The 27685-nt window shown below is 33.0% G+C and overlaps 2 long non-coding RNA genes across 2 annotated transcripts; both read left to right on the top strand.

The window, feature by feature from the left end:
* The first annotated feature begins 1893 nt into the window (after window positions 1–1893).
* LOC130361423 (uncharacterized) lies at window positions 1894–14324 on the top strand. Its single transcript, XR_008891002.1, has 3 exons — window positions 1894–1968; window positions 3071–3143; window positions 13639–14324. It is a non-coding gene; the product is annotated as an uncharacterized LOC130361423 (long non-coding RNA).
* A 488-nt stretch (window positions 14325–14812) lies between these two features.
* Window positions 14813–23002, top strand: LOC130361422 (uncharacterized). Its single transcript, XR_008891001.1, has 3 exons — window positions 14813–14887; window positions 19513–19585; window positions 21863–23002. It is a non-coding gene; the product is annotated as an uncharacterized LOC130361422 (long non-coding RNA).
* Window positions 23003–27685: the final 4683 nt, after the last annotated feature.

A 27685-nucleotide genomic window follows, 5' to 3' on the forward strand; every position in this document is an offset into this window, starting at 1 on the left:
CTGTGGCTCAAGCTCGACTGCCCCTTTCTTTGAGTGGCCCCTCAATGCTGTGGAAACGGGTGGAGGACATTGTCTCCATTAGAATGGGTCCCCCTACGATGCTTCGGCTGTTGATCTGAAGTGCATTCTGTGCTTTGGAACCTCGGGGGCAAACTGTATTTCTGTTATTAATTTTTAGTTTAGCAATTCCCACTGCAACATGGTTAACCTCTATCCTAAATTTCTGCACAAAATTGATAAAAGACATTCCAAGAAATATTTTGCCAAATAAAATTATATAAAATATTGATGAAATTGATGAATAATAATAACAACAAAAATAACAGTTTTTGATAAAAAAAAAAAAAAAAAAAAATAATTTATAAAATATTTTGCTCCTGCCCCCTTCCCCCAAAAATATAAAAACATATATTACCCTTAAAATTTATGAATAAAGAAACAAAAAATAACATATACCCCAAACATTACAAACACAAAACCCCCAAAAACCTAACAATAGTCTCTGTCAACATCATCCCGGGAGGGATAATACACTGCACTGCAATAGAAATAAAAATCCCTATCATCTATATCTCAATGGGTTCCATCTTTTCTTTTGTTCTTTTTTCTAATGCGGTTTTATAATCCCTGAGACAAGTAGTTCTGGCCCTAGAGTGTTATATATATTAGCGTCTGTAGCATGTATAAGGGACATGTTATCATACCTGTGTCTTTTTATAGGTGATTAATGCCCGGTGAGAAGGTGAAAGTGACCTATACCCCTGTCAGCTGCAGGAAAGGAACCAAGAGACAGGTAATTAATATTTATATTAATTACTGATAACAATCAGGCTAGATATAACATCTAGACCTGCAGAGATGTCATAGTCTCTACCTTATACATGAAGATATATGTGTTTTTAATAAGTATATCGTCTATAGACAGCTTCTTATATAACACAACTGTGTCTCAGGTACAGAGATTGGGAACATTTATGATTTCTAATATCTGTTTTTTATTTGTAGTAATCCATTTTTCAATAGACAGAACGCTGATTTAAGACATAACTGTACTGTAAAGAAAAATCTATAAGTTAATGTAATAAATCACATACTATAACTGATTATTGCCAATTAAAACTATGAAAAATACATTATGTTGATTATAAAACAGAAATACAGAATGGAGACAACCGTCTGTGGCTCAAGCTCGACTGCCCCTTTCTTTGAGTGGCCCCTCAATGCTGTGGAAACGGGTGGAGGACATTGTCTCCATTAGAATGGGTCCCCCTACGATGCTTCGGCTGTTGATCTGAAGTGCATTCTGTGCTTTGGAACCTCGGGGGCAAACTGTATTTCTGTTATTAATTTTTAGTTTAGCAATTCCCACTGCAACATGGTTAACCTCTATCCTAATATTCTACACAAAATTGATAAAAGACATTCCAAGAAATATTTTGCCAAATAAAAATATATAAAATATTGATGAAATTGATGAATAATAATAACAACAAAAATAACAGTTTTTGATTAAAAAACAAAAAACTAAAATAATTTATAAAATATTTTGCTCCTGCCCCCTTCCCCCAAAAATAAAAAAACATATATTACCCTTAAAATTTATGAATAAAGAAACAAAAAATAACACATACCCCAAACATTACAAACACAAAACCCCCAAAAACCTAACAATAGTCTCTGTCAACATCATCCTGGGAGGGATAATACACTGCACTGCAATAGAAATAAAAATCCCTATCATCTATATCTCAATGGGTTCCATTTTTTCTTTTGTTCTTTTTTCTAATGCAGTTTTTTAATCCCTGAGACAAGTAGTTCTGGCACTAGAGTGTTATATATATTAGCGTCTGTAGCATGTATAAGGGACATGTTATCATACCTGTGTCTTTTTATAGGTGATTGATGCCCGGTGAGAAGGTGAAAGTGACCTATACCCCTGTCAGCTGCATGAAAGGAACCAAGAGAAAGGTAATTAATATTTATATTAATTACTGATAACAATCAGGCTAGATATAACATCTAGACCTGCAGAGATGTCATAGTCTCTACCTTATACATGAATATATATTGGTTTTTAATAAGTATATCGTCTATAGACAGCTTCTTATATAACACAACTGTGTCTCAGGTACAGAGATTGGGAACATTTATGATTTCTAATATCTGTTTTTTATTTGTAGTTATCCCTTTTTCAATAGATAGAATGCTGATTTAAAACATAACTGTACTGTAAAGAAAAATCTATAAGTTAATGTAATAAATCACATACTATAACTGATTATTGCCATTTAAAACTATGAAAAATACATTATGTTGATTATAAAACAGAAATACAGAATGGAGACAACCGTCTGTGGCTCAAGCTCGACTGCCCCTTTCTTTGAGTGGCCCCTCAATGCTGTGGAAACGGGTGGAGGACATTGTCTCCATTAGAATGGGTCCCCCTACGATGCTTCGGTTGTTGATCTGAAGTGCATTCTGTGCTTTGGAACCTCGGGGGCAAACTGTATTTCTGTTATTAATTTTTAGTTTAGCAATTCCCACTGCAACATGGTTAACCTCTATCCTAAATTTCTGCACAAAATTGATAAAAGACATTCCAAGAAATATTTTGCCAAATAAAAATATATAAAATATTGATCAAATTGATGAATAATAATAACAACAAAAATAACAGTTTTTGCTTAAAAAACAAAAAAACTAAAATAATTTATAAAATATTTTGCTCCTGCCCCCTTCCCCCCCCCAAAAAAAACATATATTACCCTTAAAATTTATGAATAAAGAAACAAAAAATAACACATACCCCAAACATTGCAAACACAAAACCCCCAAAAACCTAACAATAGTGTCTGTCAACATCATCCTGGGAGGGATAATACACTGCACTACAATAGAAATAAAAATCCCTATCATCTATATCTCAATGGGTTCCATCTTTTCTTTTGTTCTTTTTTCTAATGCGGTTTTATAATCCCTGAGACAAGTAGTTCTGGCCCTAGAGTGTTATATATATTAGCGTCTGTAGCATGTATAAGGGACATGTTATCATACCTGTGTCTTTTTATAGGTGATTGATGCCCGGTGAGAGGGTGAAAGGGACCTATACCCCCGTCAGCTGCAGGAAAGGAACAAAGAGACAGGTAATTAATATTTATATTACTTACTGATAACAATCAGGCTAGATACAACATCTAAACCTGCAAAGATGTCATAGTCTCTACCTTATACATGAAGATATATGTGTTTTTAATAAGTATATCGTCTATAGACAGATTCTTATATAACACAAGCATGTCTCAGGTACAGAGATTAGGAACATTTATGATTTCTAATATCTGTTTTTTATTTGTAATAATCCCTTTTTCAATAGACAGACCGCAGATTTAAGACATAACTGTACTGTAAAGAAAAATCTATAAGTTAATGTAAAAAATCACATACTATAACTGATTATTGCCATTTAAAACTATGAAAAATACATTATGTTGATTATAAAACAGAAATACAGAATGGAGACAACCGTCTGTGGCTCAAGCTCGACTGCCCCTTTCTTTGAGTGGCCCCTCAATGCTGTGGAAACGGGTGGAGGACATTGTCTCCATTAGAATGGGTCCCCCTACGATGCTTCGGCTGTTGATCTGAAGTGCATTCTGTGCTTTGGAACCTCGGGGGCAAACTGTATTTCTGTTATTAATTTTTAGTTTAGCAATTCCCACTGCAACATGGTTAACCTCTATTCTAAATTTCTGCACAAAATTGATAAAAGACATTCCAAGAAATATTTTGCCAAATAAAATTATATAAAATATTGATGAAATTGATGAATAATAATAACAACAAAAATAACAGTTTTTGATTAAAAAACAAAAAAAATAAAATAATTTATAAAATATTTTGCTCCTGCCCCCAAAAATAAAAAAACATATATTACCCTTAAAATTTATGAATAAAGAAACAAAAAATAACACATACCCCAAACATTACAAACACAAAACCCCCAAAAACCTAACAATAGTCTCTGTCAACATCATCTTGGAAGGGATAATACACTGCACTGCAATAGAAATAAAAATCCCTATCATCTATATCTCAATGGGTTCCATTTTTTCTTTTGTTCTTTTTTCTAATGCAGTTTTTTAATCCCTGAGACAAGTAGTTCTGGCACTAGAGTGTTATATATATTAGCGTCTGTAGCATGTATAAGGGACATGTTATCATACCTGTGTCTTTTTATAGGTGATTGATGCCCGGTGAGAAGGTGAAAGTGACCTATACCCCTGTCAGCTGCATGAAAGGAACCAAGAGAAAGGTAATTAATATTTATATTAATTACTGATAACAATCAGGCTAGATATAACATCTAGACCTGCAGAGATGTCATAGTCTCTACCTTATACATGAATATATATTGGTTTTTAATAAGTATATCGTCTATAGACAGCTTCTTATATAACACAACTGTGTCTCAGGTACAGAGATTGGGAACATTTATGATTTCTAATATCTGTTTTTTATTTGTAGTTATCCCTTTTTCAATAGACAAAATGCTGATTTAAAACATAACTGTACTGTAAAGAAAAATCTATAAGTTAATGTAATAAATCACATACTATAACTGATTATTGCCATTTAAAACTATGAAAAATACATTATGTTGATTATAAAACAGAAATACAGAATGGAGACAACCGTCTGTGGCTCAAGCTCGACTGCCCCTTTCTTTGAGTGGCCCCTCAATGCTGTGGAAACGGGTGGAGGACATTGTCTCCATTAGAATGGGTCCCCCTACGATGCTTCGGCTGTTGATCTGAAGTGCATTCTGTGCTTTGGAACCTCGGGGGCAAACTGTATTTCTGTTATTAATTTTTAGTTTAGCAATTCCCACTGCAACATGGTTAACCTCTATCCTAAATTTCTGCACAAAATTGATAAAAGACATTCCAAGAAATATTTTGCCAAATAAAAATATATAAAATATTGATGAAATTGATGAATAATAATAACAACAAAAATAACAGTTTTTGATTAAAAAACAAAAAAACAAAAATAATTTATAAAATATTTTGCTCCTGCCCCCTTCCCCCAAAAATAAAAAAACATATATTACCCTTAAAATTTATGAATAAAGAAACAAAAAATAACATATACCCCAAACATTACAAACACAAAACCCCCAAAAACCTAACAATAGTCTCTGTCAACATCATCCCGGGAGGGATAATACACTGCACTGCAATAGAAATAAAAATCCCTATCATCTATATCTCAATGGGTTCCATCTTTTCTTTTGTTCTTTTTTCTAATGCGGTTTTATAATCCCTGAGACAAGTAGTTCTGGCCCTAGAGTGTTATATATATTAGCGTCTGTAGCATGTATAAGGGACATGTTATCATACCTGTGTCTTTTTATAGGTGATTGATGCCCGGTGAGAAGGTGAAAGTGACCTATACCCCTGTCAGCTGCAGGAAAGGAACCAAGAGACAGGTAATTAATATTTATATTAATTACTGATAACAATCAGGCTAGATATAACATCTAGACCTGAAGATGTCATAGTCTCTACCTTATACATGAAGATATATGTGTTTTTAATAAGTATATCGTCTATAGACAGCTTCTTATATAACACAACTGTGTCTCAGGTACAGAGATTGGGAACATTTATGATTTCTAATATCTGTTTTTTATTTGTAGTTATCCCTTTTTCAATAGACAGAATGCTGATTTAAAACATAACTGTACTGTAAAGAAAAATCTATAAGTTAATGTAAAAAATCACATACTATAACTGATTATTGCCATTTAAAACTATGAAAAATACATTATGTTGATTATAAAACAGAAATACAGAATGGAGACAACCGTCTGTGGCTCAAGCTCGACTGCCCCTTTCTTTGAGTGGCCCCTCAATGCTGTGGAAACGGGTGGAGGACATTGTCTCCATTAGAATGGGTCCCCCTACGATGCTTCGGCTGTTGATCTGAAGTGCATTCTGTGCTTTGGAACCTCGGGGGCAAACTGTATTTCTGTTATTAATTTTTAGTTTAGCAATTCCCACTGCAACATGGTTAACCTCTATTCTAAATTTCTGCACAAAATTGATAAAAGACATTCCAAGAAATATTTTGCCAAATAAAATTATATAAAATATTGATGAAATTGATGAATAGTAATAACAACAAAAATAACAGTTTTTGATTAAAAAACAAAAAAAATAAAATAATTTATAAAATATTTTGCTCCTGCCCCCTTCCCCCAAAAATAAAAAAACATATATTACCCTTAAAATTTATGAATAAAGAAACAAAAAATAACACATACCCCAAACATTACAAACACAAAACCCCCAAAAACCTAACAATAGTCTCTGTCAACATCATCTTGGAAGGGATAATACACTGCACTGCAATAGAAATAAAAATCCCTATCATCTATATCTCAATGGGTTCCATTTTTTCTTTTGTTCTTTTTTCTAATGCAGTTTTTTAATCCCTGAGACAAGTAGTTCTGGCACTAGAGTGTTATATATATTAGCGTCTGTAGCATGTATAAGGGACATGTTATCATACCTGTGTCTTTTTATAGGTGATTGATGCCCGGTGAGAAGGTGAAAGTGACCTATACCCCTGTCAGCTGCATGAAAGGAACCAAGAGAAAGGTAATTAATATTTATATTAATTACTGATAACAATCAGGCTAGATATAACATCTAGACCTGCAGAGATGTCATAGTCTCTACCTTATACATGAATATATATTGGTTTTTAATAAGTATATCGTCTATAGACAGCTTCTTATATAACACAACTGTGTCTCAGGTACAGAGATTGGGAACATTTATGATTTCTAATATCTGTTTTTTATTTGTAGTTATCCCTTTTTCAATAGACAAAATGCTGATTTAAAACATAACTGTACTGTAAAGAAAAATCTATAAGTTAATGTAATAAATCACATACTATAACTGATTATTGCCATTTAAAACTATGAAAAATACATTATGTTGATTATAAAACAGAAATACAGAATGGAGACAACCGTCTGTGGCTCAAGCTCGACTGCCCCTTTCTTTGAGTGGCCCCTCAATGCTGTGGAAACGGGTGGAGGACATTGTCTCCATTAGAATGGGTCCCCCTACGATTCTTCGGCTGTTGATCTGAAGTGCATTCTGTGCTTTGGAACCTCGGGGGCAAACTGTATTTCTGTTATTAATTTTTAGTTTAGCAATTCCCACTGCAACATGGTTAACCTCTATCCTAAATTTCTGCACAAAATTGATAAAAGACATTCCAAGAAATATTTTGCCAAATAAAAATATATAAAATATTGATGAAATTGATGAATAATAATAACAACAAAAATAACAGTTTTTGATTAAAAAACAAAAAAACAAAAATAATTTATAAAATATTTTGCTCCTGCCCCCTTCCCCCAAAAATAAAAAAACATATATTACCCTTAAAATTTATGAATAAAGAAACAAAAAATAACATATACCCCAAACATTACAAACACAAAACCCCCAAAAACCTAACAATAGTCTCTGTCAACATCATCCCGGGAGGGATAATACACTGCACTGCAATAGAAATAAAAATCCCTATCATCTATATCTCAATGGGTTCCATCTTTTCTTTTGTTCTTTTTTCTAATGCGGTTTTATAATCCCTGAGACAAGTAGTTCTGGCCCTAGAGTGTTATATATATTAGCGTCTGTAGCATGTATAAGGGACATGTTATCATACCTGTGTCTTTTTATAGGTGATTGATGCCCGGTGAGAAGGTGAAAGTGACCTATACCCCTGTCAGCTGCAGGAAAGGAACCAAGAGACAGGTAATTAATATTTATATTAATTACTGATAACAATCAGGCTAGATATAACATCTAGACCTGAAGATGTCATAGTCTCTACCTTATACATGAAGATATATGTGTTTTTAATAAGTATATCGTCTATAGACAGCTTCTTATATAACACAACTGTGTCTCAGGTACAGAGATTGGGAACATTTATGATTTCTAATATCTGTTTTTTATTTGTAGTTATCCCTTTTTCAATAGACAGAATGCTGATTTAAAACATAACTGTACTGTAAAGAAAAATCTATAAGTTAATGTAATAAATCACATACTATAACTGATTATTGCCATTTAAAACTATGAAAAATACATTATGTTGATTATAAAACAGAAATACAGAATGGAGACAACCGTCTGTGGCTCAAGCTCGACTGCCCCTTTCTTTGAGTGGCCCCTCAATGCTGTGGAAACGGGTGGAGGACATTGTCTCCATTAGAATGGGTCCCCCTACGATGCTTCGGCTGTTGATCTGAAGTGCATTCTGTGCTTTGGAACCTCGGGGGCAAACTGTATTTCTGTTATTAATTTTTAGTTTAGCAATTCCCACTGCAACATGGTTAACCTCTATCCTAAATTTCTGCACAAAATTGATAAAAGACATTCCAAGAAATATTTTGCCAAATAAAATTATATAAAATATTGATGAAATTGATGAATAATAATAACAACAAAAATAACAGTTTTTGATTAAAAAACAAAAAAAATAAAATAATTTATAAAATATTTTGCTCCTGCCCCCTTCCCCCAAAAATAAAAAAACATATATTACCCTTAAAATTTATGAATAAAGAAACAAAAAATAACATATACCCCAAACATTACAAACACAAAACCCCCAAAAACCTAACAATAGTCTCTGTCAACATCATCCCGGGAGGGATAATACACTGCACTGCAATAGAAATAAAAATCCCTATCATCTATATCTCAATGGGTTCCATCTTTTCTTTTGTTCTTTTTTCTAATGCGGTTTTATAATCCCTGAGACAAGTAGTTCTGGCCCTAGAGTGTTATATATATTAGCGTCTGTAGCATGTATAAGGGACATGTTATCATACCTGTGTCTTTTTATAGGTGATTAATGCCCGGTGAGAAGGTGAAAGTGACCTATACCCCTGTCAGCTGCAGGAAAGGAACCAAGAGACAGGTAATTAATATTTATATTAATTACTGATAACAATCAGGCTAGATATAACATCTAGACCTGCAGAGATGTCATAGTCTCTACCTTATACATGAAGATATATGTGTTTTTAATAAGTATATCGTCTATAGACAGATTCTTATATAACACAAGCATGTCTCAGGTACAGAGATTGGGAACATTTATGATTTCTAATATCTGTTTTTTATTTGTAGTAATCCATTTTTCAATAGACAGAACGCTGATTTAAGACATAACTGTACTGTAAAGAAAAATCTATAAGTTAATGTAATAAATCACATACTATAACTGATTATTGCCAATTAAAACTATGAAAAATACATTATGTTGATTATAAAACAGAAATACAGAATGGAGACAACCGTCTGTGGCTCAAGCTCGACTGCCCCTTTCTTTGAGTGGCCCCTCAATGCTGTGGAAACGGGTGGAGGACATTGTTTCCATTAGAATGGGTCCCCCTACGATGCTTCGGCTGTTGATCTGAAGTGCATTCTGTGCTTTGGAACCTCGGGGGCAAACTGTATTTCTGTTATTAATTTTTAGTTTAGCAATTCCCACTGCAACATGGTTAACCTCTATCCTAAATTTCTGCACAAAATTGATAAAAGACATTCCAAGAAATATTTTGCCAAATAAAAATATATAAAATATTGATGAAATTGATGAATAATAATAACAACAAAAATAACAGTTTTTGATTAAAAAACAAAAAAACAAAAATAATTTATAAAATATTTTGCTCCTGCCCCCTTCCCCCAAAAATAAAAAAACATATATTACCCTTAAAATTTATGAATAAAGAAACAAAAAATAACATATACCCCAAACATTACAAACACAAAACCCCCAAAAACCTAACAATAGTCTCTGTCAACATCATCCCGGGAGGGATAATACACTGCACTGCAATAGAAATAAAAATCCCTATCATCTATATCTCAATGGGTTCCATCTTTTCTTTTGTTCTTTTTTCTAATGCGGTTTTATAATCCCTGAGACAAGTAGTTCTGGCCCTAGAGTGTTATATATATTAGCGTCTGTAGCATGTATAAGGGACATGTTATCATACCTGTGTCTTTTTATAGGTGATTGATGCCCGGTGAGAAGGTGAAAGTGACCTATACCCCTGTCAGCTGCAGGAAAGGAACCAAGAGACAGGTAATTAATATTTATATTAATTACTGATAACAATCAGGCTAGATATAACATCTAGACCTGAAGATGTCATAGTCTCTACCTTATACATGAAGATATATGTGTTTTTAATAAGTATATCGTCTATAGACAGCTTCTTATATAACACAACTGTGTCTCAGGTACAGAGATTGGGAACATTTATGATTTCTAATATCTGTTTTTTATTTGTAGTTATCCCTTTTTCAATAGACAGAATGCTGATTTAAAACATAACTGTACTGTAAAGAAAAATCTATAAGTTAATGTAATAAATCACATACTATAACTGATTATTGCCATTTAAAACTATGAAAAATACATTATGTTGATTATAAAACAGAAATACAGAATGGAGACAACCGTCTGTGGCTCAAGCTCGACTGCCCCTTTCTTTGAGTGGCCCCTCAATGCTGTGGAAACGGGTGGAGGACATTGTCTCCATTAGAATGGGTCCCCCTACGATGCTTCGGCTGTTGATCTGAAGTGCATTCTGTGCTTTGGAACCTCGGGGGCAAACTGTATTTCTGTTATTAATTTTTAGTTTAGCAATTCCCACTGCAACATGGTTAACCTCTATCCTAAATTTCTGCACAAAATTGATAAAAGACATTCCAAGAAATATTTTGCCAAATAAAATTATATAAAATATTGATGAAATTGATGAATAATAATAACAACAAAAATAACAGTTTTTGATTAAAAAACAAAAAAAATAAAATAATTTATAAAATATTTTGCTCCTGCCCCCTTCCCCCAAAAATAAAAAAACATATATTACCCTTAAAATTTATGAATAAAGAAACAAAAAATAACATATACCCCAAACATTACAAACACAAAACCCCCAAAAACCTAACAATAGTCTCTGTCAACATCATCCCGGGAGGGATAATACACTGCACTGCAATAGAAATAAAAATCCCTATCATCTATATCTCAATGGGTTCCATCTTTTCTTTTGTTCTTTTTTCTAATGCGGTTTTATAATCCCTGAGACAAGTAGTTCTGGCCCTAGAGTGTTATATATATTAGCGTCTGTAGCATGTATAAGGGACATGTTATCATACCTGTGTCTTTTTATAGGTGATTAATGCCCGGTGAGAAGGTGAAAGTGACCTATACCCCTGTCAGCTGCAGGAAAGGAACCAAGAGACAGGTAATTAATATTTATATTAATTACTGATAACAATCAGGCTAGATATAACATCTAGACCTGCAGATATGTCATAGTCTCTACCTTATACATGAAGATATATGTGTTTTTAATAAGTATATCGTCTATAGACAGCTTCTTATATAACACAACTGTGTCTCAGGTACAGAGATTGGGAACATTTATGATTTCTAATATCTGTTTTTTATTTGTAGTAATCCATTTTTCAATAGACAGAACGCTGATTTAAGACATAACTGTACTGTAAAGAAAAATCTATAAGTTAATGTAATAAATCACATACTATAACTGATTATTGCCAATTAAAACTATGAAAAATACATTATGTTGATTATAAAACAGAAATACAGAATGGAGACAACCGTCTGTGGCTCAAGCTCGACTGCCCCTTTCTTTGAGTGGCCCCTCAATGCTGTGGAAACGGGTGGAGGACATTGTCTCCATTAGAATGGGTCCCCCTACGATGCTTCGGCTGTTGATCTGAAGTGCATTCTGTGCTTTGGAACCTCGGGGGCAAACTGTATTTCTGTTATTAATTTTTAGTTTAGCAATTCCCACTGCAACATGGTTAACCTCTATCCTAATATTCTACACAAAATTGATAAAAGACATTCCAAGAAATATTTTGCCAAATAAAAATATATAAAATATTGATGAAATTGATGAATAATATAACAACAAAAATAACAGTTTTTGATTAAAAAACAAAAAACTAAAATAATTTATAAAATATTTTGCTCCTGCCCCCTTCCCCCAAAAATAAAAAAACATATATTACCCTTAAAATTTATGAATAAAGAAACAAAAAATAACACATACCCCAAACATTACAAACACAAAACCCCCAAAAACCTAACAATAGTCTCTGTCAACATCATCCTGGGAGGGATAATACACTGCACTGCAATAGAAATAAAAATCCCTATCATCTATATCTCAATGGGTTCCATTTTTTCTTTTGTTCTTTTTTCTAATGCAGTTTTTTAATCCCTGAGACAAGTAGTTCTGGCACTAGAGTGTTATATATATTAGCGTCTGTAGCATGTATAAGGGACATGTTATCATACCTGTGTCTTTTTATAGGTGATTGATGCCCGGTGAGAAGGTGAAAGTGACCTATACCCCTGTCAGCTGCATGAAAGGAACCAAGAGAAAGGTAATTAATATTTATATTAATTACTGATAACAATCAGGCTAGATATAACATCTAGACCTGCAGAGATGTCATAGTCTCTACCTTATACATGAATATATATTGGTTTTTAATAAGTATATCGTCTATAGACAGCTTCTTATATAACACAACTGTGTCTCAGGTACAGAGATTGGGAACATTTATGATTTCTAATATCTGTTTTTTATTTGTAGTTATCCCTTTTTCAATAGATAGAATGCTGATTTAAAACATAACTGTACTGTAAAGAAAAATCTATAAGTTAATGTAATAAATCACATACTATAACTGATTATTGCCATTTAAAACTATGAAAAATACATTATGTTGATTATAAAACAGAAATACAGAATGGAGACAACCGTCTGTGGCTCAAGCTCGACTGCCCCTTTCTTTGAGTGGCCCCTCAATGCTGTGGAAACGGGTGGAGGACATTGTCTCCATTAGAATGGGTCCCCCTACGATGCTTCGGTTGTTGATCTGAAGTGCATTCTGTGCTTTGGAACCTCGGGGGCAAACTGTATTTCTGTTATTAATTTTTAGTTTAGCAATTCCCACTGCAACATGGTTAACCTCTATCCTAAATTTCTGCACAAAATTGATAAAAGACATTCCAAGAAATATTTTGCCAAATAAAAATATATAAAATATTGATCAAATTGATGAATAATAATAACAACAAAAATAACAGTTTTTGATTAAAAAACAAAAAAACTAAAATAATTTATAAAATATTTTGCTCCTGCCCCCTTCCCCCCCCAAAAAAAAACATATATTACCCTTAAAATTTATGAATAAAGAAACAAAAAATAACACATACCCCAAACATTGCAAACACAAAACCCCCAAAAACCTAACAATAGTGTCTGTCAACATCATCCTGGGAGGGATAATACACTGCACTACAATAGAAATAAAAATCCCTATCATCTATATCTCAATGGGTTCCATCTTTTCTTTTGTTCTTTTTTCTAATGCGGTTTTATAATCCCTGAGACAAGTAGTTCTGGCCCTAGAGTGTTATATATATTAGCGTCTGTAGCATGTATAAGGGACATGTTATCATACCTGTGTCTTTTTATAGGTGATTGATGCCCGGTGAGAGGGTGAAAGGGACCTATACCCCCGTCAGCTGCAGGAAAGGAACAAAGAGACAGGTAATTAATATTTATATTACTTACTGATAACAATCAGGCTAGATACAACATCTAAACCTGCAAAGATGTCATAGTCTCTACCTTATACATGAAGATATATGTGTTTTTAATAAGTATATCGTCTATAGACAGATTCTTATATAACACAAGCATGTCTCAGGTACAGAGATTAGGAACATTTATGATTTCTAATATCTGTTTTTTATTTGTAATAATCCCTTTTTCAATAGACAGACCGCAGATTTAAGACATAACTGTACTGTAAAGAAAAATCTATAAGTTAATGTAAAAAATCACATACTATAACTGATTATTGCCATTTAAAACTATGAAAAATACATTATGTTGATTATAAAACAGAAATACAGAATGGAGACAACCGTCTGTGGCTCAAGCTCGACTGCCCCTTTCTTTGAGTGGCCCCTCAATGCTGTGGAAACGGGTGGAGGACATTGTCTCCATTAGAATGGGTCCCCCTACGATGCTTCGGCTGTTGATCTGAAGTGCATTCTGTGCTTTGGAACCTCGGGGGCAAACTGTATTTCTGTTATTAATTTTTATTTTAGCAATTCCCACTGCAACATGGTTAACCTCTATCCTAAATTTCTGCACAAAATTGATAAAAGACATTCCAAGAAATATTTTGCCAAATAAAATTATATAAAATATTGATGAAATTGATGAATAATAATAACAACAAAAATAACAGTTTTTGATTAAAAATCAAAAAAAATAAAATAATTTATAAAATATTTTGCTCCTGCCCCCTTCCCCCAAAAATAAAAAAACATATATTACCCTTAAAATTTATGAATAAAGAAACAAAAAATAACACATACCCCAAACATTACAAACACAAAACCCCCAAAAACCTAACAATAGTCTCTGTCAACATCATCTTGGAAGGGATAATACACTGCACTGCAATAGAAATAAAAATCCCTATCATCTATATCTCAATGGGTTCCATTTTTTCTTTTGTTCTTTTTTCTAATGCAGTTTTTTAATCCCTGAGACAAGTAGTTCTGGCACTAGAGTGTTATATATATTAGCGTCTGTAGCATGTATAAGGGACATGTTATCATACCTGTGTCTTTTTATAGGTGATTGATGCCCGGTGAGAAGGTGAAAGTGACCTATACCCCTGTCAGCTGCATGAAAGGAACCAAGAGAAAGGTAATTAATATTTATATTAATTACTGATAACAATCAGGCTAGATATAACATCTAGACCTGCAGAGATGTCATAGTCTCTACCTTATACATGAATATATATTGGTTTTTAATAAGTATATCGTCTATAGACAGCTTCTTATATAACACAACTGTGTCTCAGGTACAGAGATTGGGAACATTTATGATTTCTAATATCTGTTTTTTATTTGTAGTTATCCCTTTTTCAATAGACAGAATGCTGATTTAAAACATAACTGTACTGTAAAGAAAAATCTATAAGTTAATGTAATAAATCACATACTATAACTGATTATTGCCATTTAAAACTATGAAAAATACATTATGTTGATTATAAAACAGAAATACAGAATGGAGACAACCGTCTGTGGCTCAAGCTCGACTGCCCCTTTCTTTGAGTGGCCCCTCAATGCTGTGGAAACGGGTGGAGGACATTGTCTCCATTAGAATGGGTCCCCCTACGATGCTTCGGCTGTTGATCTGAAGTGCATTCTGTGCTTTGGAACCTCGGGGGCAAACTGTATTTCTGTTATTAATTTTTAGTTTAGCAATTCCCACTGCAACATGGTTAACCTCTATCCTAAATTTCTGCACAAAATTGATAAAAGACATTCCAAGAAATATTTTGCCAAATAAAAATATATAAAATATTGATGAAATTGATGAATAATAATAACAACAAAAATAACAGTTTTTGATTAAAAAACAAAAAAACAAAAATAATTTATAAAATATTTTGCTCCTGCCCCCTTCCCCCAAAAATAAAAAAACATATATTACCCTTAAAATTTATGAATAAAGAAACAAAAAATAACATATACCCCAAACATTACAAACACAAAACCCCCAAAAACCTAACAATAGTCTCTGTCAACATCATCCCGGGAGGGATAATACACTGCACTGCAATAGAAATAAAAATCCCTATCATCTATATCTCAATGGGTTCCATCTTTTCTTTTGTTCTTTTTTCTAATGCGGTTTTATAATCCCTGAGACAAGTAGTTCTGGCCCTAGAGTGTTATATATATTAGCGTCTGTAGCATGTATAAGGGACATGTTATCATACCTGTGTCTTTTTATAGGTGATTGATGCCCGGTGAGAAGGTGAAAGTGACCTATACCCCTGTCAGCTGCAGGAAAGGAACCAAGAGACAGGTAATTAATATTTATATTAATTACTGATAACAATCAGGCTAGATATAACATCTAGACCTGAAGATGTCATAGTCTCTACCTTATACATGAAGATATATGTGTTTTTAATAAGTATATCGTCTATAGACAGCTTCTTATATAACACAACTGTGTCTCAGGTACAGAGATTGGGAACATTTATGATTTCTAATATCTGTTTTTTATTTGTAGTTATCCCTTTTTCAATAGACAGAATGCTGATTTAAAACATAACTGTACTGTAAAGAAAAATCTATAAGTTAATGTAATAAATCACATACTATAACTGATTATTGCCATTTAAAACTATGAAAAATACATTATGTTGATTATAAAACAGAAATACAGAATGGAGACAACCGTCTGTGGCTCAAGCTCGACTGCCCCTTTCTTTGAGTGGCCCCTCAATGCTGTGGAAACGGGTGGAGGACATTGTCTCCATTAGAATGGGTCCCCCTACGATGCTTCGGCTGTTGATCTGAAGTGCATTCTGTGCTTTGGAACCTCGGGGGCAAACTGTATTTCTGTTATTAATTTTTAGTTTAGCAATTCCCACTGCAACATGGTTAACCTCTATCCTAAATTTCTGCACAAAATTGATAAAAGACATTCCAAGAAATATTTTGCCAAATAAAATTATATAAAATATTGATGAAATTGATGAATAATAATAACAACAAAAATAACAGTTTTTGATTAAAAAACAAAAAAAATAAAATAATTTATAAAATATTTTGCTCCTGCCCCCTTCCCCCAAAAATAAAAAAACATATATTACCCTTAAAATTTATGAATAAAGAAACAAAAAATAACATATACCCCAAACATTACAAACACAAAACCCCCAAAAACCTAACAATAGTCTCTGTCAACATCATCCCGGGAGGGATAATACACTGCACTGCAATAGAAATAAAAATCCCTATCATCTATATCTCAATGGGTTCCATCTTTTCTTTTGTTCTTTTTTCTAATGCGGTTTTATAATCCCTGAGACAAGTAGTTCTGGCCCTAGAGTGTTATATATATTAGCGTCTGTAGCATGTATAAGGGACATGTTATCATACCTGTGTCTTTTTATAGGTGATTAATGCCCGGTGAGAAGGTGAAAGTGACCTATACCCCTGTCAGCTGCAGGAAAGGAACCAAGAGACAGGTAATTAATATTTATATTAATTACTGATAACAATCAGGCTAGATATAACATCTAGACCTGCAGAGATGTCATAGTCTCTACCTTATACATGAAGATATATGTGTTTTTAATAAGTATATCGTCTATAGACAGCTTCTTATATAACACAACTGTGTCTCAGGTACAGAGATTGGGAACATTTATGATTTCTAATATCTGTTTTTTATTTGTAGTAATCCATTTTTCAATAGACAGAACGCTGATTTAAGACATAACTGTACTGTAAAGAAAAGTCTATAAGTTAATGTAATAAATCACATACTATAACTGATTATTGCCAATTAAAACTATGAAAAATACATTATGTTGATTATAAAACAGAAATACAGAATGGAGACAACCGTCTGTGGCTCAAGCTCGACTGCCCCTTTCTTTGAGTGGCCCCTCAATGCTGTGGAAACGGGTGGAGGACATTGTTTCCATTAGAATGGGTCCCCCTACGATGCTTCGGCTGTTGATCTGAAGTGCATTCTGTGCTTTGGAACCTCGGGGGCAAACTGTATTTCTGTTATTAATTTTTAGTTTAGCAATTCCCACTGCAACATGGTTAACCTCTATCCTAAATTTCTGCACAAAATTGATAAAAGACATTCCAAGAAATATTTTGCCAAATAAAAATATATAAAATATTGATCAAATTGATGAATAATAATAACAACAAAAATAACAGTTTTTGATAAAAAAAAAAAAACTAAAATAATGTATAAAATATTTTGCTCCTGCCCCCTTCCCCCAAAAATAAAAAAACATATATTACCCTTAAAATTTATGAATAAAGAAACAAAAAATAACATATACCCCAAACATTACAAACACAAAACCCCCAAAAACCTAACAATAGTCTCTGTCAACATCATCCCGGGAGGGATAATACACTGCACTGCAATAGAAATAAAAATCCCTATCATCTATATCTCAATGGGTTCCATCTTTTCTTTTGTTCTTTTTTCTAATGCGGTTTTATAATCCCTGAGACAAGTAGTTCTGGCCCTAGAGTGTTATATATATTAGCGTCTGTAGCATGTATAAGGGACATGTTATCATACCTGTGTCTTTTTATAGGTGATTGATGCCCGGTGAGAAGGTGAAAGTGACCTATACCCCTGTCAGCTGCAGGAAAGGAACCAAGAGACAGGTAATTAATATTTATATTAATTACTGATAACAATCAGGCTAGATATAACATCTAGACCTGAAGATGTCATAGTCTCTACCTTATACATGAACATATATGTGTTTTTAATAAGTATATCGTCTATAGACAGCTTCTTATATAACACAACTGTGTCTCAGGTACAGAGATTGGGAACATTTATGATTTCTAATATCTGTTTTTTATTTGTAGTTATCCCTTTTTCAATAGACAGAATGCTGATTTAAAACATAACTGTACTGTAAAGAAAAATCTATAAGTTTATGTAATAAATCACATACTATAACTGATTATTGCCATTTAAAACTATGAAAAATACATTATGTTGATTATAAAACAGAAATACAGAATGGAGACAACCGTCTGTGGCTCAAGCTCGACTGCCCCTTTCTTTGAGTGGCCCCTCAATGCTGTGGAAACGGGTGGAGGACATTGTCTCCATTAGAATGGGTCCCCCTACGATGCTTCGGCTGTTGATCTGAAGTGCATTCTGTGCTTTGGAACCTCGGGGGCAAACTGTATTTCTGTTATTAATTTTTAGTTTAGCAATTCCCACTGCAACATGGTTAACCTCTATCCTAAATTTCTGCACAAAATTGATAAAAGACATTCCAAGAAATATTTTGCCAAATAAAAATATATAAAATATTGATGAAATTGATGAATAATAATAACAACAAAAATAACAGTTTTTGATTAAAAAACAAAAAAACTAAAATAATTTATAAAATATTTTGCTCCTGCCCCCTTCCCCCCCCCAAAAAAAAACATATATTACCCTTAAAATGTATGAATAAAGAAACAAAAAATAACACATACCCCAAACATTGCAAACACAAAACCCCCAAAAACCTAACAATAGTGTCTGTCAACATCATCCTGGGAGGGATAATACACTGCACTGCAATAGAAATAAAAATCCCTATCATCTATATCTCAATGGGTTCCATCTTTTCTTTTGTTCTTTTTTCTAATGCGGTTTTATAATCCCTGAGACAAGTAGTTCTGGCCCTAGAGTGTTATATATATTAGCGTCTGTAGCATGTATAAGGGACATGTTATCATACCTGTGTCTTTTTATAGGTGATTGATGCCCGGTGAGAGGGTGAAAGGGACCTATACCCCCGTCAGCTGCAGGAAAGGAACAAAGAGACAGGTAATTAATATTTATATTACTTACTGATAACAATCAGGCTAGATACAACATCTAAACCTGCAAAGATGTCATAGTCTCTACCTTATACATGAAGATATATGTGTTTTTAATAAGTATATCGTCTATAGACAGATTCTTATATAACACAAGCATGTCTCAGGTACAGAGATTAGGAACATTTTTGATTTCTAATATCTGTTTTTTATTTGTAATAATCCCTTTTTCAATAGACAGACCGCAGATTTAAGACATAACTGTACTGTAAAGAAAAATCTATAAGTTAATGTAAAAAATCACATACTATAACTGATTATTGCCATTTAAAACTATGAAAAATACATTATGTTGATTATAAAACAGAAATACAGAATGGAGACAACCGTCTGTGGCTCAAACTCGACTGCCCCTTTCTTTGAGTGGCCCCTCAATGTTGTGGAAACGGGTGGAGGACATTGTCTCCATTAGAATGGGTCCCCCTACGATGCTTCGGCTGTTGATCTGAAGTGCATTCTGTGCTTTGGAACCTCGGGGGCAAACTGTATTTCTGTTATTAATTTTTAGTTTAGCAATTCCCACTGCAACATGGTTAACCTCTATCCTAAATTTCTACACAAAATTGATAAAAGACATTCCAAGAAATATTTTGCCAAATAAAAATATATAAAATATTGATGAAATTGATGAATAATAATAACAACAAAAATAACAGTTTTTGATTAAAAAACAAAAAACTAAAATAATTTATAAAATATTTTGCTCCTGCCCCCTTCCCCCAAAAATAAAAAAACATATATTACCCTTAAAATTTATGAATAAAGAAACAAAAAATAACACATACCCCAAACATTACAAACACAAAACCCCCAAAAACCTAACAATAGTCTCTGTCAACATCATCCTGGGAGGGATAATACACTGCACTGCAATAGAAATAAAAATCCCTATCATCTATATCTCAATGGGTTCCATTTTTTCTTTTGTTCTTTTTTCTAATGCAGTTTTTTAATCCCTGAGACAAGTAGTTCTGGCACTAGAGTGTTATATATATTAGCGTCTGTAGCATGTATAAGGGACATGTTATCATACCTGTGTCTTTTTATAGGTGATTGATGCCCGGTGAGAAGGTGAAAGTGACCTATACCCCTGTCAGCTGCATGAAAGGAACCAAGAGAAAGGTAATTAATATTTATATTAATTACTGATAACAATCAGGCTAGATATAACATCTAGACCTGCAGAGATGTCATAGTCTCTACCTTATACATGAATATATATTGGTTTTTAATAAGTATATCGTCTATAGACAGCTTCTTATATAACACAACTGTGTCTCAGGTACAGAGATTGGGAACATTTATGATTTCTAATATCTGTTTTTTATTTGTAGTTATCCCTTTTTCAATAGATAGAATGCTGATTTAAAACATAACTGTACTGTAAAGAAAAATCTATAAGTTAATGTAATAAATCACATACTATAACTGATTATTGCCATTTAAAACTATGAAAAATACATTATGTTGATTATAAAACAGAAATACAGAATGGAGACAACCGTCTGTGGCTCAAGCTCGACTGCCCCTTTCTTTGAGTGGCCCCTCAATGCTGTGGAAACGGGTGGAGGACATTGTCTCCATTAGAATGGGTCCCCCTACGATGCTTCGGTTGTTGATCTGAAGTGCATTCTGTGCTTTGGAACCTCGGGGGCAAACTGTATTTCTGTTATTAATTTTTAGTTTAGCAATTCCCACTGCAACATGGTTAACCTCTATCCTAAATTTCTGCACAAAATTGATAAAAGACATTCCAAGAAATATTTTGCCAAATAAAATTATATAAAATATTGATCAAATTGATGAATAATAATAACAACAAAAATAACAGTTTTTGATTAAAAAACAAAAAAACTAAAATAATTTATAAAATATTTTGCTCCTGCCCCCTTCCCCCCCAAAAAAAAAACATATATTACCCTTAAAATTTATGAATAAAGAAACAAAAAATAACACATACCCCAAACATTGCAAACACAAAACCCCCAAAAACCTAACAATAGTGTCTGTCAACATCATCCTGGGAGGGATAATACACTGCACTACAATAGAAATAAAAATCCCTATCATCTATATCTCAATGGGTTCCATCTTTTCTTTTGTTCTTTTTTCTAATGCGGTTTTATAATCCCTGAGACAAGTAGTTCTGGCCCTAGAGTGTTATATATATTAGCGTCTGTAGCATGTATAAGGGACATGTTATCATACCTGTGTCTTTTTATAGGTGATTGATGCCCGGTGAGAGGGTGAAAGGGACCTATACCCCCGTCAGCTGCAGGAAAGGAACAAAGAGACAGGTAATTAATATTTATATTACTTACTGATAACAATCAGGCTAGATACAACATCTAAACCTGCAAAGATGTCATAGTCTCTACCTTATACATGAAGATATATGTGTTTTTAATAAGTATATCGTCTATAGACAGATTCTTATATAACACAAGCATGTCTCAGGTACAGAGATTAGGAACATTTATGATTTCTAATATCTGTTTTTTATTTGTAATAATCCCTTTTTCAATAGACAGACCGCAGATTTAAGACATAACTGTACTGTAAAGAAAAATCTATAAGTTAATGTAAAAAATCACATACTATAACTGATTATTGCCATTTAAAACTATGAAAAATACATTATGTTGATTATAAAACAGAAATACAGAATGGAGACAACCGTCTGTGGCTCAAGCTCGACTGCCCCTTTCTTTGAGTGGCCCCTCAATGCTGTGGAAACGGGTGGAGGACATTGTCTCCATTAGAATGGGTCCCCCTACGATGCTTCGGCTGTTGATCTGAAGTGCATTCTGTGCTTTGGAACCTCGGGGGCAAACTGTATTTCTGTTATTAATTTTTAGTTTAGCAATTCCCACTGCAACATGGTTAACCTCTATTCTAAATTTCTGCACAAAATTGATAAAAGACATTCCAAGAAATATTTTGCCAAATAAAATTATATAAAATATTGATGAAATTGATGAATAATAATAACAACAAAAATAACAGTTTTTGATTAAAAAACAAAAAAAATAAAATAATTTATAAAATATTTTGCTCCTGCCCCCTTCCCCCAAAAATAAAAAAACATATATTACCCTTAAAATTTATGAATAAAGAAACAAAAAATAACACATACCCCAAACATTACAAACACAAAACCCCCAAAAACCTAACAATAGTCTCTGTCAACATCATCTTGGAAGGGATAATACACTGCACTGCAATAGAAATAAAAATCCCTATCATCTATATCTCAATGGGTTCCATTTTTTCTTTTGTTCTTTTTTCTAATGCAGTTTTTTAATCCCTGAGACAAGTAGTTCTGGCACTAGAGTGTTATATATATTAGCGTCTGTAGCATGTATAAGGGACATGTTATCATACCTGTGTCTTTTTATAGGTGATTGATGCCCGGTGAGAAGGTGAAAGTGACCTATACCCCTGTCAGCTGCATGAAAGGAACCAAGAGAAAGGTAATTAATATTTATATTAATTACTGATAACAATCAGGCTAGATATAACATCTAGACCTGCAGAGATGTCATAGTCTCTACCTTATACATGAATATATATTGGTTTTTAATAAGTATATCGTCTATAGACAGCTTCTTATATAACACAACTGTGTCTCAGGTACAGAGATTGGGAACATTTATGATTTCTAATATCTGTTTTTTATTTGTAGTTATCCCTTTTTCAATAGACAAAATGCTGATTTAAAACATAACTGTACTGTAAAGAAAAATCTATAAGTTAATGTAATAAATCACATACTATAACTGATTATTGCCATTTAAAACTATGAAAAATACATTATGTTGATTATAAAACAGAAATACAGAATGGAGACAACCGTCTGTGGCTCAAGCTCGACTGCCCCTTTCTTTGAGTGGCCCCTCAATGCTGTGGAAACGGGTGGAGGACATTGTCTCCATTAGAATGGGTCCCCCTACGATGCTTCGGCTGTTGATCTGAAGTGCATTCTGTGCTTTGGAACCTCGGGGGCAAACTGTATTTCTGTTATTAATTTTTAGTTTAGCAATTCCCACTGCAACATGGTTAACCTCTATCCTAAATTTCTGCACAAAATTGATAAAAGACATTCCAAGAAATATTTTGCCAAATAAAAATATATAAAATATTGATGAAATTGATGAATAATAATAACAACAAAAATAACAGTTTTTGATTAAAAAACAAAAAAACAAAAATAATTTATAAAATATTTTGCTCCTGCCCCCTTCCCCCAAAAATAAAAAAACATATATTACCCTTAAAATTTATGAATAAAGAAACAAAAAATAACATATACCCCAAACATTACAAACACAAAACCCCCAAAAACCTAACAATAGTCTCTGTCAACATCATCCCGGGAGGGATAATACACTGCACTGCAATAGAAATAAAAATCCCTATCATCTATATCTCAATGGGTTCCATCTTTTCTTTTGTTCTTTTTTCTAATGCGGTTTTATAATCCCTGAGACAAGTAGTTCTGGCCCTAGAGTGTTATATATATTAGCGTCTGTAGCATGTATAAGGGACATGTTATCATACCTGTGTCTTTTTATAGGTGATTGATGCCCGGTGAGAAGGTGAAAGTGACCTATACCCCTGTCAGCTGCAGGAAAGGAACCAAGAGACAGGTAATTAATATTTATATTAATTACTGATAACAATCAGGCTAGATATAACATCTAGACCTGAAGATGTCATAGTCTCTACCTTATACATGAAGATATATGTGTTTTTAATAAGTATATCGTCTATAGACAGCTTCTTATATAACACAACTGTGTCTCAGGTACAGAGATTGGGAACATTTATGATTTCTAATATCTGTTTTTTATTTGTAGTTATCCCTTTTTCAATAGACAGAATGCTGATTTAAAACATAACTGTACTGTAAAGAAAAATCTATAAGTTAATGTAATAAATCACATACTATAACTGATTATTGCCATTTAAAACTATGAAAAATACATTATGTTGATTATAAAACAGAAATACAGAATGGAGACAACCGTCTGTGGCTCAAGCTCGACTGCCCCTTTCTTTGAGTGGCCCCTCAATGCTGTGGAAACGGGTGGAGGACATTGTCTCCATTAGAATGGGTCCCCCTACGATGCTTCGGCTGTTGATCTGAAGTGCATTCTGTGCTTTGGAACCTCGGGGGCAAACTGTATTTCTGTTATTAATTTTTAGTTTAGCAATTCCCACTGCAACATGGTTAACCTCTATCCTAAATTTCTGCACAAAATTGATAAAAGACATTCCAAGAAATATTTTGCCAAATAAAATTATATAAAATATTGATGAAATTGATGAATAATAATAACAACAAAAATAACAGTTTTTGATTAAAAAACAAAAAAAATAAAATAATTTATAAAATATTTTGCTCCTGCCCCCTTCCCCCAAAAATAAAAAAACATATATTACCCTTAAAATTTATGAATAAAGAAACAAAAAATAACATATACCCCAAACATTACAAACACAAAACCCCCAAAAACCTAACAATAGTCTCTGTCAACATCATCCCGGGAGGGATAATACACTGCACTGCAATAGAAATAAAAATCCCTATCATCTATATCTCAATGGGTTCCATCTTTTCTTTTGTTCTTTTTTCTAATGCGGTTTTATAATCCCTGAGACAAGTAGTTCTGGCCCTAGAGTGTTATATATATTAGCGTCTGTAGCATGTATAAGGGACATGTTATCATACCTGTGTCTTTTTATAGGTGATTAATGCCCGGTGAGAAGGTGAAAGTGACCTATACCCCTGTCAGCTGCAGGAAAGGAACCAAGAGACAGGTAATTAATATTTATATTAATTACTGATAACAATCAGGCTAGATATAACATCTAGACCTGCAGAGATGTCATAGTCTCTACCTTATACATGAAGATATATGTGTTTTTAATAAGTATATCGTCTATAGACAGCTTCTTATATAACACAACTGTGTCTCAGGTACAGAGATTGGGAACATTTATGATTTCTAATATCTGTTTTTTATTTGTAGTAATCCATTTTTCAATAGACAGAACGCTGATTTAAGACATAACTGTACTGTAAAGAAAAATCTATAAGTTAATGTAATAAATCACATACTATAACTGATTATTGCCAATTAAAACTATGAAAAATACATTATGTTGATTATAAAACAGAAATACAGAATGGAGACAACCGTCTGTGGCTCAAGCTCGACTGCCCCTTTCTTTGAGTGGCCCCTCAATGCTGTGGAAACGGGTGGAGGACATTGTTTCCATTAGAATGGGTCCCCCTACGATGCTTCGGCTGTTGATCTGAAGTGCATTCTGTGCTTTGGAACCTCGGGGGCAAACTGTATTTCTGTTATTAATTTTTAGTTTAGCAATTCCCACTGCAACATGGTTAACCTCTATCCTAAATTTCTGCACAAAATTGATAAAAGACATTCCAAGAAATATTTTGCCAAATAAAAATATATAAAATATTGATCAAATTGATGAATAATAATAACAACAAAAATAACAGTTTTTGATTAAAAAAAAAAAAAACTAAAATAATTTATAAAATATTTTGCTCCTGCCCCCTTCCCCCAAAAATAAAAAAACATATATTACCCTTAAAATTTATGAATAAAGAAACAAAAAATAACATATACCCCAAACATTACAAACACAAAACCCCCAAAAACCTAACAATAGTCTCTGTCAACATCATCCCGGGAGGGATAATACACTGCACTGCAATAGAAATAAAAATCCCTATCATCTATATCTCAATGGGTTCCATCTTTTCTTTTGTTCTTTTTTTCTAATGCGGTTTTATAATCCCTGAGACAAGTAGTTCTGGCCCTAGAGTGTTATATATATTAGCGTCTGTAGCATGTATAAGGGACATGTTATCATACCTGTGTCTTTTTATAGGTGATTGATGCCCGGTGAGAAGGTGAAAGTGACCTATACCCCTGTCAGCTGCAGGAAAGGAACCAAGAGACAGGTAATTAATATTTATATTAATTACTGATAACAATCAGGCTAGATATAACATCTAGACCTGAAGATGTCATAGTCTCTACCTTATACATGAAGATATATGTGTTTTTAATAAGTATATCGTCTATAGACAGCTTCTTATATAACACAACTGTGTCTCAGGTACAGAGATTGGGAACATTTATGATTTCTAATATCTGTTTTTTATTTGTAGTTATCCCTTTTTCAATAGACAGAATGCTGATTTAAAACATAACTGTACTGTAAAGAAAAATCTATAAGTTAATGTAATAAATCACATACTATAACTGATTATTGCCATTTAAAACTATGAAAAATACATTATGTTGATTATAAAACAGAAATACAGAATGGAGACAACCGTCTGTGGCTCAAGCTCGACTGCCCCTTTCTTTGAGTGGCCCCTCAATGCTGTGGAAACGGGTGGAGGACATTGTCTCCATTAGAATGGGTCCCCCTACGATGCTTCGGCTGTTGATCTGAAGTGCATTCTGTGCTTTGGAACCTCGGGGGCAAACTGTATTTCTGTTATTAATTTTTAGTTTAGCAATTCCCACTGCAACATGGTTAACCTCTATCCTAAATTTCTGCACAAAATTGATAAAAGACATTCCAAGAAATATTTTGCCAAATAAAATTATATAAAATATTGATGAAATTGATGAATAATAATAACAACAAAAATAACAGTTTTTTATTAAAAAACAAAAAAAATAAAATAATTTATAAAATATTTTGCTCCTGCCCCCTTCCCCCAAAAATAAAAAAACATATATTACCCTTAAAATTTATGAATAAAGAAACAAAAAATAACATATACCCCAAACATTACAAACACAAAACCCCCAAAAACCTAACAATAGTCTCTGTCAACATCATCCCGGGAGGGATAATACACTGCACTGCAATAGAAATAAAAATCCCTATCATCTATATCTCAATGGGTTCCATCTTTTCTTTTGTTCTTTTTTCTAATGCGGTTTTATAATCCCTGAGACAAGTAGTTCTGGCCCTAGAGTGTTATATATAT

Source organism: Hyla sarda, chromosome 3, assembly GCF_029499605.1.
Source record: "Hyla sarda isolate aHylSar1 chromosome 3, aHylSar1.hap1, whole genome shotgun sequence".
Classification (NCBI taxonomy): domain Eukaryota; kingdom Metazoa; phylum Chordata; class Amphibia; order Anura; family Hylidae; genus Hyla; species Hyla sarda.